General features: G+C 38.0%; 1 non-coding gene across 1 annotated transcript; it reads right to left on the reverse strand.

Moving 5' to 3' along the window:
* Positions 1-12,816: 12,816 nt before the first annotated feature.
* Positions 12,817-12,924, reverse strand: LOC131173528 (small nucleolar RNA R71). The gene has a single exon (XR_009143844.1). It is a non-coding gene; the product is annotated as a small nucleolar RNA R71 (small nucleolar RNA).
* Positions 12,925-13,225: the final 301 nt, after the last annotated feature.

The raw sequence follows: 13,225 nt of genomic DNA on the forward strand, positions 1-13,225 counted from the left end.
GGCGGTGTCGTGCGTTGGCGTGCGTGTGATGTGGTGTGGATTATGGATAGGGCGGGTAGTCACGGCTTGAGTTCTTGTTGGGACCCGATCCTTCGAGGGTAGTCACGGCTTGAGTTCTTCGCTGGGACCCTCGATTTGGTTATTAAGTGGAAGTCCGAGCTGAGTTCTTCGCTGGCACCAGGTTGGATTTAAGAGAGCTGTATAGGGGATCAGCTCCCATATATTATGATTGATGTTACAGGGTGCGTGAGTGCTCCAAATTACCTTTTTGATGTTATGATGTGAAAATGTTGTTGATGTTGCATTTCACTCTACAGGGTGCATTAGTTCTAGATAGTTATAGAGATTATGGTTAAAATTGATATTTTACTCTCTGAGTCGAACGCTCACTCCTGTTCAAAAATTTTTACAGGCCACAGGAGGATATTTTTGAGGTTAACTGCTTTCTCCTCGCAGTCAATTATTCTTGTTTGTATAAACTTGTTAAATCTTAGAATTTTCGCATGTGTTAGAAATGTTTATTTGATTTGGGTCTGTAAATTAAATTATTATTTTGGGACCTGTAAACTTAATATGCTATGCATGTTTGATGGATTGGATGAGGGAGCTGAGCTCCCATTTATTATTAAGTTGATGAGTATGTGGAGGGTGAGCTGAGCTCCCCAATTGACTATATATTGTGTTTACAGGTCGGATGAGTCGAAAACTCCCCGTTGGTAAGTCCATTTTATGGCCGGACTCTGTCCGTTTGTTTTCTTGAAATTGGGTCCAAATGGGCCTTAGAGTTGGGTTAATGAACAGTTAGGCTTACTACGGGCCTCGGGGGCTTTAGGCTGTCCCAGTCTAGTCTTGGTCCGGCCCATAGGTTGGGTCGTGACAAATGTGGTATCAGAGCTTAGGCTCCAGATTCTTAGGGAATGTTTGTCTAAAATGTTGGGAAGAGTCTACTAGGAGTCACATGCGGAGTATAGGATTCTGTTTCGTCTTTTCCTGTAATTCTTTGTTTCTAGATTCTACGTTATACCTCGGGAAATATAAGATTACCTCAGTTAGTGTCTTGATTTTCGTGGAGTACACAGAAATGTGAAATAGAGTTAGTAGACATGTGAGATCTATCATGAGGATACGTACTCCAAGAAATGTTATATTTTTGTCAGTATGGGTTTAAATGGTGTGCCCATTTCGTGTAAGACACGAGTACATAAAAGTGAGTCTTAAAAATGCAGTTGCCTAGATAAGGATGAGGATACCACTCTTGGCGGTCATCGGTAGATGACCCGATCGAGAATAAGTTTGTGATAATAGAAGATTCGGAGAGATAAGAAATTAGGAGACCTAGTGCATCGGGGCGTATCGTAGTAACTATACAATGTTCTCGATGTCCGCTCTGTAGCTGCAGATTCTGATGCAAACATGAGATTATTGTGTAGAGCTGCGTGCATCCCCGTGGTGCTCCATAATGAGGGTGTTTGAGATGGCTTCTGTTTTGGTACAGTTATGCCAGAACAGAGTTCTATATTTGCAGAGGAGTTGGGAACTCCTGGCTAAGAGTCTAGAGTTAGAATATTGAAAGGTCACAGTTGGGTGTAACTAGAGTCAGTGACTCAGTTACCCCAGCACGAGCTAGAGTTACATCAAGAGTTGCCATCAGACCAGAGGTTTCGGACTAGTTGCAAAGTAAAGGTGACAATTATAGAGTGAGAATAGTATACCTTGTGTGTATCAGTATGGAATAAAGTACAACTCTACTACCTAGAGAAGGTCGAAACTATGAATTGATGATTTATAGAGCTATGATATGATAAAAGAGTCATTAACTTGACATGGTTCTGGCAAGGTGGTAGATGTAGTACCTTTGTTGCAGCAAGTTAGGATATAGTCCTATCTTTTCAGAATGGATCGAAGGTTATGCGATAATGATGACTTATGGAATAGTGTCCCGGATGGGATTTGTAGAGTGTGGTAGAGAGGACTTGGCTCGGGTATCCGGGAGAGGATACAAGTTCCATTATAGGAATCATATATAATCAGATCACGATGGATGTAAATCCTTTGAATTGGATGACGGGTTTGGGTGCCCGAAATCTTAAGTTTTGGAATTGAGTAAACATGGAAAATAATAATAATAATAATAGTGTTAAGAGTAATAAATTAGCGAAGATAAATCACAGAAGGCCAATGGATAAAGAAAGTGCAGAATGAAAGTTTGGGCAATTGATTGCAGATGCAATATAATCTAAATGCTAGTGGAAGTACTAGCTAGAGTGGTCAAAGGACCAAATCTGAGTAGCACAGACATATGATAACGCGATAGAGACTCTGAAAGATATAGTTAGCAAGTACAGCTATTATGTTAGGAAGAAGAATGGAACCAGGGATAGAATAGTCAAGTTCTATTTTGGGTAAGACAAAGGAAATAAATGAAAGGACAACCTAAAGAGCGCATAATAAAAGGAACAAAGTTAAGATATAGGATAGGCTAAGTGTTATTCTTGGCAAGGAGAATGACAAGGATGGAAAACCCAAAATGGGACCACATTAGTGAGAAAAGTGATGGAGGTATGGAATACAATAATAATGAGTAAATGTTAGAAGGTGTGCGATGGTATTGCGGACTACCTAAATAGGTAGAGAAAGAGAAGTTAGTAAGCAGTAAGTTGAATAAAAGTCAGTCTAAGGGATCAAATAGGTATGATGAGAGGAAAAGAATGATAGATAATGACACATAGGTTTTAGGTTAGACTTTTGAGATAGTGAGAAGGTAGTTAGAGGTTCGTTATGAATGTCAGGCAAACATTTTTAGTGTGATCAACAGAATCACTTTGTAGTGAAGCAATAACGACAGGACAATAGTAGGGGTAGAACGAAAAGTGACAAGTCTGGATGGTTATAAATCAGTAGAAAGTTCAAGGATCAAATTAATGACCCTAGATAAGGGTGGAATTAGTGTTGGAATAATTTATTAGTGAGAGAAATCTTTCAGGAATCAACAAAAGTTAATGGCACAATAAAAACGATGATAGATATGAATCATAGGTCGAGTATAAGTAAAGTTAATAAATTATAAAATATTATGTCAAGAAGGAAAATGGTACGGTAAAGGGTTCATGCAGATGATACCTTATAGGTAGAGCATAATTGTGCTAGGAGATGATGAAATTTGGAGAGAAAGACCAAGAAACTTAGGTGAAACGTTATAATATGACAATCGGGTGTAGTTGAATATAAGAGGATATTTTCTTTCTTTTCAAGTTTAGCTTGTGCTTTTGGTTCTAGAAGGTTATATAAGGAAGCTGAGTCAAGGAGACCTAGTTATTGAGAGTTTAGTAGGCACAAATTCATACATAATTTCTGATATGAGAATGACGGTAAGTGCATACCTAGTATTAAGTATGAAAGGACGAGCAGTAATGACAGGAGTTAAATTGACTTAGCTACTAAGGCTTGCAAATTTTAAACTATGAAATTTGGAGGAAGTACTATTTATGGTTGAGATTCAATAGATGAAATTGTTCTTTGATGGGTAATTTGAGGTTGAAGTTTAGAAAGCTATGGGCAGTATATATGATTATATTAAGGAGAATGAACACGTGAAGTATCTTGTTTGGAATTAAGGCATGACACATATTTCCTACAGCCGTGTTAGTTCAGATGGAACTTATAGTTTATGGGGCTCATATTCATCCAGGATAAGCAATTTCCTACTAAGGCTGATAGGGAATGATAATGTTCTGATAGTTAAGTTGGAAAAAAAAAAAAGGGGATACAAGAAAAAAAAAAAAAAAAAAATTTCTATGGGTAATTATAAGTGTTACATAAGGTGAAGAATGTGCTGGTAGGAGTAAATCATAGGGTTAGAATTCTTGAAGTAATGAAACTAGTATTCAAGATAAGACTAAGAAATAAAAAGAAAGTTAAAGTTGATGATGGGATAGACATCTTTGAAGGAAAAGGTGTGAGGATGAGATAGGACTAAAATTAAGGAATAAGTACAGCAGGTTAAAATGATACCAACAATACCAAAAATAGGAAAAGGGAAGTGGATAAGATGCAAAGGACAGGAAGAGAGCTCGATAGAGTCAGTTATAATGATGAGGATAAGGAGTGTCTAACCATTGCCCCTGTGTTAACACTACCTATGAGCGGTGAAGGATACACCGTGTACTGTGACGCCTTCAGAGTTGGCCTAGGGTGTGTTTTGATGCGGAATGGAAAAGTAGTGGCTTATGCTTCAAGGCAGCTGAAGAGGCATGAGCAGAACTATCCCACCCATGATTTGGAAATGGCGGCTGTAGTCTTTGCACTAAAAATCTGGAGACACTACCTGTATGGTAAAGTGTGCGAGATATACACCGACTATAAGAGTTTGAAGTACATCTTCCAACAGAGGGATTTAAACTTGAGACAGAGGAGATGGATGGAGCTTCTGGAAGACTATGATTGCACCATCGGTACCACCACAGGAAGGCCAATGTAGTAGCAGATGCTTTAAGCGAGAAAATCTTACGCGGTTTGGCGCACATTTCGTGAGAGAAGAGGCTTGATTCGGGAGGTACATGAGTTGATGGATCAAGGTTTAATCCTAGATCTTTCAGATGATGGGGTATTGTTGGCTCACTTTTGGTGAGGCCAGACTTGAGGGACAGAGTTAGAGTTTCCCAGCACAGAGACCAACAATTGATGAAGATCATAGAAAGAGTACAGCAAGGTGAAGGTGGTGAGTTTGGGTTTGCCAATGATGGCGCCCTAGTGCAAGGTTCTAGGATATGTGTGCCCGATGTGGACAACCTCAGGAATGAAATCATGCGAGAGGCACAATATACAATCTGACAAGATCCACCTGAGTTCCACCAAGATGTACCATGATGTGAAAGATAGCTATTGGTGGAATGGCATGAAGAGAGACATAGCCGACTTTGTGTCCAAGTGCTTGACTTGTCGGAAGGTGAAGTTTGAACACGAGACCGTCAAGGAAGCTGCAAGAGCTCCTATCCCGAATGGAAGTGGGAAATGAGTACTATGGATTTTGTGACTGGGTTGCCTCGTACCACGCGAGGATATGATTCGATATGGGTAATTGTAGACCGCTTGACCAAATCAGCTCACTTCTTACCTGTAAAGACTACATACTCTGTGGCACAGTATGCCCGGCTCTACATTCGAGAAATAGTCAGATTGCATGGAGTTCCGGCTTCCATAATATCGGCGAGAGGGTCCCGATTCACTTCTCGGTTTTGGAGAAAGTTGCAGGAGGCACTTGGCACAGTTGAACTTGATGCGGCTTTCCACCCTCGAGCAGACGGACGATCAGAAAGGACGATCCAAACACTGGAAGACATGCTCCGCATGAGTGTCTTGGATTTTGGAGGTCAATGGGATGAGCAGCTAGCTTTGGTGGAGTTTGCCTACAACAACAGTTATCACTCCAACATAGGGATGGCATCCTATGAGGCATTATATGGAAGAAAGTGTAGGTCTCCTCTGTGTTGGACAGAAATGGGGGAAGCAAAGGTGCATGATGTAGACCTAATGAAGTACACTTCAGAGATAGTTCCTTTAATCGAGAGCAGTCAAGACGACTTCAGATGGCGTAAGAGTTATGCGGACCCAGACGGAGGGATGTGGAGTTTGCGATGGGCAACTATGTATTCTGAAGGTATCTCCAATGAAGGAGTCATGAGATTTGGAAAGAAGGGCAAGTTGGCACCTCGGTATATCGGACCTTTTGAGGTTCTTGATAGAGTTGGAGCGATTGCCTACCGGTTGGAGCTACCACCCAACCTCTCTCACGTTCATCCGTGTTTCACATCTCCATGCTCGGAAATACATTCCAGATCCTTCTCATGTCTGCATGTAGGATGTGATAGAGCTAAAAGAAAATTTGACATTTGAGGAGCGACTGTAGCCATAGTGGACTACCAAGTGAGGCAGTGAGATCAAAGCAGATCCCTATGGTTAAGGTTTTGTGGAGAGTCGATCGGTGGAAGAGTGCACTGGAAGTCGAGCAGGACATGCGTAGCAAGTACCCTTATTTGTTCAATGTATAATCATGTGCTTTATTACGCCTTGTGTAAAATTCGAGGGCGAATTTTTACGTAAGGGGAAGAATGTAACACCCCTGATTTTTTATATATTATTATTGAGCTTCGTGTAGGTATCCTCAATTCGCGGAAATTCGACAGTTGTTCGGATCTGTGAATTTCCGGCCAGACAGACCACTCACGGAAAAAGTCTCGAATTGGATCGAGGTTTTAGCTACCCCACCATTGTCGGGCATCGAGCGCGTTCCCGAAGTCGGAATCGGAAAAGGTAAACCCGAACCTTGCTTTTTCGTAAGTTTCTAGTGCTTAAATAGGATTAAAAATCCATAAAATATTCGTGGTAGCTTAGAAAATTACAATTCTTTTTGCAATAGCTTAGTAATATTTCTAAGGACCGCGTGTCAGAGTATTCTAATTTTTAGAGCTTATTTGAGCCGTTTTTGCAAAAATGATCAATTATAAGGACTAAATTGAAATTTTGCGTATTGTGATGGATGATCGATTTGATGGGCGGGAGGGCTGTGTGATATGATTGAACTGTGGATATATGGATTGTGTGTATTGAAGTGTGTTTTGTGCTTTTTTGCTGGGTGGGTAGGTCCTTGTTATAGGGGAGTCTCTGCCGGTTTTTCGGCACGAATTTGGACGTATTGGTCTTTTTCTTTGTTTGTATTGAGTCTTTTATATTAAAAATTGTAATGTAATTGTCAGGTGAGCCGGAACAGCCTTCTTCCTCCGTCCAGCCGCCTCAGTGACCATCGTCAAGTTTGTGAGTAAAATATTAATTTTAATTGTAATTTCGATATTATTATATGTTCAGCATGCCCATGCATCACTTATATGCATATATTTATGTAGTTAAACTCTAGGCACGATTTATGTTGCATTGATAACTGTTAAAGTGCCATGAATGTTGTTGCGGTAATTTGGAGCAGTGTGCGTGCGTGTGATGTGGTGTGGATTATGGATAGGACGGGTAGTCACGGCTTGAGTTCTTCACGGGACCCGATCCTTCGAGGGTAGTCACGGCTTGAGTTCTTCGCTGGGACCCTCGATTTGGTTATTAAGTGGAAGTCCGAGCTGAGTTCTTCGCTGGCACCAGGTTGGATTTAAGAGAGCTGTATAGGGGATCAGCTCCCATATATTATGATTGATGTTACAGGGTGCGTGAGTGCTCCAAATTACCTTTTTGATGTTATGATGTGAAAATGTTGTTGATGTTGCATTTCACTCTACAGGGTGCATTAGTTCTAGATAGTTATAGAGATTATGGTTAAAATTGATATTTTACTCTCTCGAGTCGACGCTCACTCTGTTCAAAAATTTTACAGCCACGGAGGATATTTTTGAGGTTAACCTGCTTTCTCCCTCGCAGGTCAATTATTACTGTTTGTATAAACTTGTTAAATCTTAGAATTTCCGCATGTGTTAGAAATGTTTATTTGATTTGGGTCTGTAAATTAAATTATTATTTTGGGACCTGTAAACTTAATATGCTATGCATGTTTGATGGATTGGATGAGGGAGCTGAGCTCCCATTTATTATTAAGTTGATGAGTATGTGGAGGGTGAGCTGAGCTCCCCAATTGACTATATATTGTGTTTACAGGTCGGGTGAGTCGAAAACTCCCCGTTGGTAAGTCCATTTTATGGCCGGACTCTGTCCGTTTGTTTTCTTGAAATTGGGTCCAAATGGGCCTTAGAGTTGGGTTAATGAACAGTTAGGCTTACTACGGGCCTCGGGGGCTTTAGGCTGGCCCAGGTCCTAGTGCCGGTCCGGCCCATAGGTTGGGTCATGACAGGAACACTATCATAAGCCTTCTCCAAATCAATAACAACTATGTGTAGATCTTTTTTCACATCTCTATATTTCTCCATCAAGCTTCTAATGAGAAAGATCGCTTCCATAGTTAAACGACCGGGCATGAAACCAAATTGATTGAGAGAGATAAAAGTATCATGACGTAGTCGATGCTCCACAACTCTCTCCCACAACTTCATAGTATGGCTCATGAGTTTAATTCCCTTATAGTTTGAGCAACTTTATATGTCTCCCTTATTTTTAAAAATACGTACTAAAATACTCATCCTCCATTCATCAGGCATTTTCTTTGAGTTTAGAATCTTATTAAATAATTTAGTTAACCATGCCACTCCCATATCTCCCAAACACTTCCACACTTCAATTGGTATTTCATCGGGTCCACAGGCTTCACCCACTTTCATTCTCTTAAGTGCTTTCTTTACTTCTAAAGATTTAATCCTTCTAGTATAATTCACATTCTTTTCTATTATTCTATAGCCTATATTCACCCTATTACCATTTTGACTATTATTAAAGAGATCATTAAAATAATTTCTCCATCTTTCTTTAATATCCTCATCTTTCACCAACACTTTTCCTTCTTTATCCTTAATGCACCTAACTTGATTGAGATCTTAATATTTCCTTTCTATCCTTCTTGCTAATCTATAAATATCTTTCTCCCCTTCTTTAGTTCCAAGTTTCTCATATAACTTTTCAAATGCCTGTGCTCTTGCTTAACTAACTGCCTTTTTTGCCTCTTTCTTTGCTATCTTGTACTATTCATATGCCTCATTATTATCACATTTAGGTAATTTTTTATATCATTTCCTTTTTCTCTTCATTGCCTTTTGTACTTCTTCATTCCACCACCATCTCTCTTTTGAGGGTGGTCCATGTCCTTTAGACTCTCCAAGTACTTTTCCAGCTACTTCTCTAATCTTTGATGCTATCTGTATCCATATATCATTGGCCTCCATATCCAGCTTTCATACTTCGGACTCGAGAAGCTCATTTTTAAACTTCACTTACTTTACTCCTTTGAACTCCCACCACTTTGTTCAAGCTACACTATTTCTTCTTACCTTACTTGAATTGTTCCTAAACTTGACATCCAAGACCACCAACCGATGTTGACTTGTTAAAGCCTCTCCTGGAATAACCTTGCAATCCTTGCATAGAGCTCTATTTGTCTTCCTAGTTAAGAGCAAGTCGATTTGGCTTCTATGTTGCCCACTTTTAAAAGTCACTAAATGTGACTCTCTTTTTATAAAGTAGGTATTTGCTAATATTAGGTCGTATGCCATAGCAAAATCTAGAATGCTTTTTCTCTCCTTATTTCGACTGCTAAAACCAAAACCTCCATGAACATTCTCATAACCTTATATATCACTTCCTACATGCCCATTCAAATCTCCACCAATGAAAACATTCTCTTCATTCGGTATGCTTTGCATTAAATCATCCATATCTTCCTAAAACTTTTATTTACTCTCACTATCTAGTCTTATTTGTGGGGTATAAGCACTAACTACATTTATTGTTTCTCCTTCTAGTACTAGCCTTACTAGTATAATTCTATCTCCTACTCTTTCACAGCTATTACTGCGTCTTTCAATGTTCTGTCTATGATTATGCCCACTTTTCTCTCCTTTCCGATAAACCACAGTTTGTACCTTGAATTATCCACTTCTTTACTTTTCTTTTCTACCCATTTAGTCTCCTAAATGCAAGCAATATTCACCCTTCTTCTTTCCAAGGTATCCACAAGCTCCATTAATTTTCCTATAAGCGATCCAATATTCCAAGTACCAATCCTGATCCTCCTCCTATCCTGTTTCTTCATAATTGGTCTCCTTTTATGATATCTTCTATTATTTTTTATGTCTATCTTGTGTTCTGTTCCACTATCAATGGGCCTAAACCCAAAAAAAAATTTGAAAAAAGAGGCCCAATAGACTATATTATTGCAGCGCTATGAAGAAAAATCAATGAGTTTAATCCAAAGGATAGCTACATGAAAATTTATCATAGTTATGTTAATAATCCAAAAAAATTAAAAATTTACTGAACTTTATTTCGAATGAGAATTAGGGTCGTGTCTAAAAATTTTAAATTTTAATAAAAAATTAATTAAAAAAATTAAATATAAAAAAATTGAATGTTATTAATGATCAAAATTCACCATAATTAATGATCAAAATAAAATTATTATACACACGATGATTGTTATAATAATTTTAAATTTTCTTCATATTTTAAACATTATTTTATATGCAAAGATCATCTAAATGTTTTAGGTTCAGGGGTTGAGAAACATATCAGAAAGAAATCACAGAAATCTCTCAAGCGAGAATGGAGAGAATGGGGTTGAATTCTAAGAGATGCACAGCAATTTTCCTTGTTTTGTATAGCTTTGCCTATGTCACTCATTCTTGCATTAATGTACCGAAACTCAACTTTGGTTAGCTTTGAACGACTTGCTAAAGCTAAGATCTTGGCAGGAAATCTCAGAATCTTACAAGCCAGGTGCAGGTGAGGCCATTGCTTTGCAATTAATTTCCAAGCTATTCATATACAATGAATTGCCAATGGCTGAGCAACGACTGGGTAGCTGATGCATACATTTTGCATAGTCATTTAGATCTAATTTCATAGCCATTTTATTTTATTATTAGTCATTTTTAGCCAATTTCATTAGTTATTTAGTTAGTTTTTCATAGTTGTTAATTGTGCATTAATTTGTAATTTTTACTTTGTTTTGTAGGAAAAATGGTGTTTTTGAAGGACTGAAGAGAAATTTTGCCATTGAGGAGTGACTTCTACAGCCAAAGATGTCAAAAACAAGTTTTCAAGCTGAAATATGTATTGACCAAATTGTGCATAACTTGCCGCATAAGCTATGCATATCTGCATAAGGAGAAAAATCACTGTTCTAATACCTGCCGAATGGTGCATAAGGAGAGTGCATGGCTTATGCAGATTCACGCCTCCCTTATGCACTCTCACGGAATTGTGCATAACCTATACGCCAAGTCATGTAGTTTCGCATAAGTGAACCAGAAACAGCCGAAAACTGCATAAGGGACTGCATAACTTATGCAGTCCACTTATGCAGTCCCACAAAGGTTTCATTAATGAGCTGGCAGAAGATTTCCTCAGAAAATTCCTCCTAAAACACACCATTTTAGGGCTCCATGTCAGAAAATTTCTATAAATAGCCTTATTTCCCATTTTAAAAAAAGGAGGAAGGAGCAGAAAAGGAAAGAAGGAAGAGCAAAAGGGCAGCTGAAGAGTCACATTCACCTTCCACACCATTTCCAATTAGATTTGGAGATTTCTTTCTTTTCTTACATTTTTCCTACATTTCTAGTGTTTAGTTTCTTGTTTCTTAGCTTAGATTAAAGCTTTATTTCCATTTACACTCACAATATCTTGTAAATATTATGGGTAGTGAGTAGTTTTATTTTGATTCTGGAGTAAGGGTTGTAATATTTGAGATATTTTGTGGATTTTGATTGGGTAATCCATATTTTGCGGTCTTAATGAGTTTTATTCATTTCTTGTGTGCTTAATGACATGCTTAGTGTAAGATCCCATTAAGTGATGTTCTTAATCCATGGTTGAGGCACCGAAAGGAGAAGGTCTTGTGATAGATAATCAAGAAATTGGACTTAATTAACTTAGATCTAGAAATAGACTAAGGATTAAGAGGATTCACAGATTAATTAAAGAACTTAATGGGTCTTAATTAATTCTAACTCCACGAAAGTAGGATTAGATTGATTAAGGCACTCTTTGTCTCACTCGAAAGGGTATTCAAAGGATTTAAGAATTAATCTCCTTAAAACCCGTAAGTTCCACAAGATTGGATAACCAATTTAAAATCCCAAAATAGCTCGAATATGAAATCCCGAACTCCGGAATCGCCTTTTCATAATTGTTAATTTTTAATTGAATTTAATTGCTTGCCATTTTAATTTTGCCATATTTCAACTTGCTTATTTCAAATTGATGCAATTTTAGTTTAATTAATACATTGTTGGATAGATTATTAATTTTGCACATATAGATTTCATACTCAAATACCCATCAATTTATTACTTTAATTTCAATAATAGTTCAATTTAGTCAACTTTTTATATCAAAAATTCAATCATTAACACAACTCCTCGTGGGAACGATATCTTTTCTATATTACTTGTACGACCCGTGCACTTGCGGTTGGGCCACATCAAGTTTTTGGCGCCGTTGCCGGGGAGTTGTTTGTTTAAGATTAAGTTCTTAATTATTTTAGTTGTTTTTAGTTTTATTTTTGTTATCTTTTCATTTTTGTGTTTGTTTGTTCTTTTTCAGGTACTTTTAATCTTTTATGAGAAGAGCTAAAAGCACAAGTGACACATCTTTATTATTCAATCCTGAAATTGAGAAATTTTGTAAAGCCAACAAGAAAGAAACCAGAAAAAGAAAAGAAGCATTGAGAGAAACCGAATTAGAAGCAGAAATGGCTGATGAAAGAATCAGAATTGGTGGAGGTAATGTTGGAAATGATCGAAACAATGAAAATGCAGCCCAAGGTGAAGAGATTATAAATGCTAATGTGCCTAGGGGAAGTATGATGGATCATGCTTTTCCTCGTTTTGATGACTTGAGAGAGAGCATAGCAAGACCAAGAATTGATGCAAATAGTTACAAGATGGATTTTGGAATTCTTCAAATGATTCAAAATTCCCAATTTGGGGGACATCCTTCTGAAAATCCACACACACATCTGAAGAAGTTTGCTATGATCTGTGATATGCAAAAACAACCTGGAGTATTTGATGATGCAGCAAGATTGAAGCTATTCCCATTCTCTTTGAAAGATAGAGTATTGGATTGGCTTGATTCTTTACCTCACAACTCCATTACAAATTGGGAGCAACTTACTGATGCATTTCTTGCACAATATTTTCTACCTGGAAAAACTCAAGAATTAAGGAATCAAATGACAGCTTTCAGACCAAGAGAAGATGAAACTCTCTATGATTCATGGATGAGATGGAAGGAATTAGAGAGACAATGCCCACATCATGCCATTCCAAAATGGATGATAAATCAGAATTTTTACACCAATGTTACTCCTGCAATCAGAGGGATTATTGATGCTCAAACAGGAGGAGAATTTATTATGAAGCATGAAGATGAAGCTTATGAGCTATTGGAGAAAATTGCAAAGAATACTCATCTTTGGAGTAGTCCAAGAGGACCAGCTCCAACTCAAAGGAGGCAAGCCGCTGGAATGTATGACCTTGATCCGTTCAACATGATTAATGCAAAGTTTGATGCACTTACAAATGTTTTGGCTAAGAAGATGGAAGATTTGAGTATGTTGGTTAGT

The sequence above is a fragment of the Hevea brasiliensis genome, chromosome 14, assembly GCF_030052815.1.
Source record: "Hevea brasiliensis isolate MT/VB/25A 57/8 chromosome 14, ASM3005281v1, whole genome shotgun sequence".
Lineage (NCBI taxonomy): Eukaryota > Viridiplantae > Streptophyta > Magnoliopsida > Malpighiales > Euphorbiaceae > Hevea > Hevea brasiliensis.